At 33.9% G+C, this 5,507-nt stretch overlaps 1 pseudogene; it reads right to left on the bottom strand.

Moving 5' to 3' along the window:
• Positions 1-1,441: 1,441 nt before the first annotated feature.
• On the bottom strand, positions 1,442-2,595 carry LOC107852931 (annotated as a pseudogene).
• Positions 2,596-5,507: the final 2,912 nt, after the last annotated feature.

The raw sequence follows: 5,507 nt of genomic DNA, 5'->3' as shown, positions 1-5,507 counted from the left end.
GCGACTCGAAGAGTACAATGAATTAAGTGTAATAGCTGCGCTCATATATCATATCTTAAAACCACGTAATGTAGCTCAATGGAACAGTATAGTCCCAAGGCCACATAGTATAGTGCTACGAATGCAGTAAGATAGTTAAGTACAAAGGTTTCGAATTTATTCATAGGAAAGATCATCTACAGAGACATAGGGTGGATAGAACAGTTACACATAGTAGTGGAAGATGCTCTCTCTCTATATTTTAGTAGCCATCAGTTAACATCGCTAATTAATTCAGTCAATATGCTTACAGATATTTAAATATACTTTTGAATATCAACTGGCCAAATTGTTGCGTGAAACTATTTAATTAAAGAAACCGTGATGCGGAGTCGTTGAAGGAAACACCGTGGCCAAGTTATTAACTTATTATCATAGGTAAGTTAGTATCTACAAATAAGATAACAAGTTTATTAGTGTAATCACTGAACAAATTAACTTGCCAGCTCTCCAATATATACTTTTATTGATTACTGAACTCAACAAATTTACAAGGAAAATCAATGGGAAGACTAAATAAAATTACAAATCTGACATGTCAAGGTAAACAACACTTCAGTCATCCCCACTCGATCACAAGGATTTGCAAGGGGTATGGATCAAGGCGACTCGAAGAGTACAATGAATGAAGTGTAATAGCTGCGCTCAGATATCATATCTGGAAACCGCGTAATGTAGCTCAATGGAACAGTATAGTCCCCAGGCCACATAGTATAGTGCTACAAATGCAGCAAAATAGTTAAGTACAGAGGTTTTGAATTTATACATAGGAAGATCATCTACAGAGACATAGGGTGGATAGAACAGTTACACACATAGGAAATTGTAGAGTGGTCAGGACGTAGGTTTCTCTTTTTTCTCTGATGGATTGCTCATGAAAAGAGAGTCTTGTGGAGGTTTTGGTGGTGATAATAAAATGTGTTTGTTCGATAAAAAAACATCATATCCTCCAAAAACAGTTTATTTTTGAAGGTTTGATTGTCCCCATAGTTGTCATTTCTAGTAGTGCGACATCCCTTCGCCGGAAAATTACATAATATAGATAGGTCAAAATTTTGATTTTATAGGTATATATATCAGTGTTGACACCTCTTTACACAAGCTGGAGGTTTATGCAATGGTTGAGGTATTGCAAAACTTTTCTAGCTAGTGACACAATTACAAATTTTTTAGACGACATTAATGAAAATTCTAAAATGCATATCAAATATCTTAATATCGAAATCAAAATATCAAAAATTTCGATTTGATTTGATAATTCGATAGCTACTGTATCATGTCCACCCCCTACTCGTAACATACTCAGTCTGTCCAATCCTGGCATCACACATTTGCGCATGCTCAGTCTCATAGCTAATTAGGAAACGAAAAAACCCAAAGTAGTAGTGATTAAATAAGCTTCAGCATAATTTTGAAGACCATCAATTACTGTCAAATATCTTATAACAAAACAAAGGACAACAATCCAAACAATAAATAATTACAAATCACAAATTAATAAGCAAGATACACAGTAATATGCAACAGAGTCTCTACTCCATCTGTTTGCTGATTTGCAGCTGGAAATGTCTTGACAGTAGCAAATCCTTTAGCATTTACATATTTTCCAGTGCCACCCATAATAGCAAGATGTGATTCAGAGACTCTTAACTCTGTGAACCCCAAACAAGCTAAGGCTATCACTATAACTTCCACTATGAAGCATTACTGTAAATGCCATAGTTTGGCTAGTGCCATCTTCTGAGCTAGCAATGTAAAATCCTTGAGCTTTTCCAACTAAGCCTGAGTTGAGTTCATGTCCTTCTGTTAATTCGTCGTCGAATACTGTCATTGTACCGAACAAGAGTTTTTGGAACGTGACTCCCGATCCTAATTGAGCCAGGTTAAGGGCTGGGTACCCGCTACCTCCACCGATGATGTTGTTATTTCCATTGTTTTGAATTACGTTAGGAGTTGTCCCGCTAAGGCCCGTGAGAAAAGGGATGTTGTTGTTGCTGATGATTCCACTATTGCCGTTGTTGACAGGGACACCATTGTCCACTGCAAGAACTGCGCCATTTGGCTTCGCGAATGGGACTTATCCGCTTAGTGAAGGGTTGGTTGCTATACTCGTTACAGCTATTGCTGAAGGGTTTGATCCACCAAGAATGTCATATGAAAAGATATGATCATCTTCACCTACTCCACTTGCTACTGCTGTCGCAACATGGTCAGCACCTGCATGTGCTGCAACATCTGCATGTGTTGTAGGTGTTGCAACATCTGAATGTGCTGAAGGTACTGCAACACCAGCACCAATAGGAGTTGCAGCTGCTGCAACACCAGTACCTGCAACTACTCATGAAGCTGGGGCCTCGTCAGTATCGTCAGGAGCTTCTGGTGCAACAGTGGGAGTGACAGGCTCATCAAGGATTCTACGTGAGGTGGCGGAGGTGATTGTGAGAGCTAGAATGACAAGGAACGTGAATATGGCTTTGAGTTGAAAAACGTTGGAATTGGGTGTTGCCATTTGGAGGAAAAGATTGATATGCAAGAGAGGTTTTTTGGGATGCTTCAAAAAAGATTCTTTAGAATTTGATGCATACAATGAATTGATTCCATCTATATATGCAAAATAAAGGAGGACATTTGAACAATGATAAGGATAAGAGGAGTTGATCAATGATCATAAGGATTAGGTATTAACTATTCCACTATTTCCAGTGCATTTGTTAAATTGGAAAACTAATTTTGTGTCCAAAATGTGTTGATTAGGTCTATCAGACACAACACTTCTCCTTAAACTTTGATTGGGCTTGGGCACAAATTTTCTCCTTGCAAGAATGTTTTATCAAGAAAGGAGAATGACTGAATTGCAACTTAACAAATAGCACTAAATTAAAGTCCTAATAATGAGATGCAAAAGCTTATAATCTTACCAAATAAAAAAGTCTAGGAAGATCATGGGAAAAAAAACTTGGAACGGGCAAATGGTTGACAATCAACAACAACAACAGGCCCACATTAATCTGTGGGAGGATATGAGTGACGGGCCTTACCACTAGCTTTACGGGTAGAAAGACTGTTTTCGATAAACCCTCGACTTAGAATGACCGACAATCAAGTTCTAATAAATTATTTTGGTAGAAATTGAAGGGTTATTCTCTCTTTTTTTTTATAACAACAACAACAACAATAATAATAGAAAAAAGGTGCTCCTCGATTGTTTTAAACAAATTGAGAACTTAAAAAGATGTAATATGACTCGAGGGGAGTGCGACGTACGTATACTTCTTATAAAAGATGTTAGCATTTTTTTTTTTCACTTGTGGATTCCACTTAAAGTCAGTATATAGTGTATGACAAATGTATAATCACTATATAACATAAAATGGTTATAGTCAGTGCGTATAAATTACACACTTATATACCGTGAGTACATACCAACCATTGCTACAAATGGTTATGACAAGGAGGGGAATTGTTTGGGTGATTTGCAAGAATGACATTCGAGGTGGTCTTGAACATTATACCTCCCTTACCAAAACTTATAAAAATGACCTCTATTATCTATAAAACATAAGTTATAGACATAAATAATTGGTTTTGCACGAGTGAGGACATTTTAATACAACAAATCTGTTCAGTAAGCCATAAGCTCTACAAAAGTTACATGTGTTAGATCAATTATTCAGAAGCCAATAAAACTGAAAATCCTGCTCAATAGGTACACATAGCACCCCCTTCACTACTTATAGCTCTCTGAAATATTATCTTAAAATCTTGCCTTATAGATAAAACTAGCTTATGCAAACATTAAAATTAGCACTACCGAGGTTTGTTATGTGGAGCTAAAAATTTAATATGACCGTTTAATTGTTGCTTATTAATTGTTGCTTACAACGTAACAATAACAACAATAAATTTAGTATAGTTTTTTTTTTAACTCTTCTATTGGAGTTTTCACCTTTTCGCTTCTTTGATGACTCGAACTTACAACGTCAAGATTGAAAATAGAGGTACTTATCATTCGAACTATCACCTCTGGTCAATTTAGTGTAATTTCTTAAGTGACGTATCCAAACTTTTACTATAAATCACATAAATATACAAATTTAGAGTATATATTACAAAATCTACCACTATTATTTTTTATTTACAAAAGGTAGATTTTATTTACAAAATCCACCAACTATTCAATTATCATAAGTTCTTTTGAAACAATCTTTACGAAACACCACTTTCTATACCATATTTATATTATATTTTTTGGATATAATTAAATAATCTTTAGAGGACACTAATGTCTATATCAATTTCATATTATATTTATAGGAGCACCAATTTATAATATATCATTTTTATATCATTATTTTAGAAGGTAATTATACCTCATAGAAATATACAATATTCAGACGTCATAAGTTTTTTGAAATAGCCTTTATGGAACACCCATTTCTATATCATATTTATACCATATTTTTAGGATGTAGTTAAATAATTTTTAGATGACGCCAATTTCTATATCAATTACAGATCATGTTTATAGAAACACCAGTTTCAACATTATTACCAGTTTCTATACCATATTTATATCATGTTTTAGAAGCATCAGTTTCTACATTATTTTTATACCATTTACAGAAATATGTAAATAACGGAGAAGATATAACAGTCACGATCACTGTCGCTACAGCCAAATATCACCGATATATTTACCGCAGCATTAAAAATAAGCAAAAATCACACCAAATTCCCACACGATCGGTTTGTTTCGTTCGTTCCCCGGTGAAATTAGCCAATAACTGAAATGAGAGCTCGATTTCAGAGTGTTTCAGATGAGTTTTCCGGTGGGGATGCTTCGGCGGTGGTTTTTGAATACATATAATGGTGATGAAAAATATGATAAAGAAGAAGAAATTTTGTCTATCATTTCAAAATATTTTTTGGATGATTATGAATCAGTGGAATCTTGAAAGAAAATGGTGGAAAGAGTTTTCGAGAGGGGCCTAAGAAAATGGTTGAAAGGGTTATGAAGAGAGTGAGATTTGAATTCTTTTTTAATCCTTTTTTACCTTTGAATAAAGATATAGATCAATGCTAAAAAGAAATGGATAGATACTAAAAAGTCAATCCATTTGCCTAAGGCAACCACGGAAAAATAGATTTTGTGATAGATTTTGTAAAATAAAATTTTCGGGTAGATTTTTTAATATAGGTTCTAAATTTATATATTTATGTGATTTTTCCTTAAAACATTAAGCCGACATTTTTTGAAAAGTATAAATAACATAAATATGATTCTTTTTTTTTTAAAAGTAATTACACTCTCTTTCACTTTTTAAATTACTTTACTCTCTCTCCATATTAATATATATAACATAGCTGACATATATATAACATTTTGTGTATATGATGAAATTTTTGTAATATATTTTGTGAGTTGAAATTTTTTGTAATATTAAAAACATAAGGCGTGTATTTGTATA

The sequence above is a fragment of the Capsicum annuum genome, chromosome 11, assembly GCF_002878395.1.
Source record: "Capsicum annuum cultivar UCD-10X-F1 chromosome 11, UCD10Xv1.1, whole genome shotgun sequence".
Classification (NCBI taxonomy): domain Eukaryota; kingdom Viridiplantae; phylum Streptophyta; class Magnoliopsida; order Solanales; family Solanaceae; genus Capsicum; species Capsicum annuum.
Note: the sequence above shows the minus strand (reverse complement) of the source record. Positions and strands in the feature narration are given on the sequence as shown.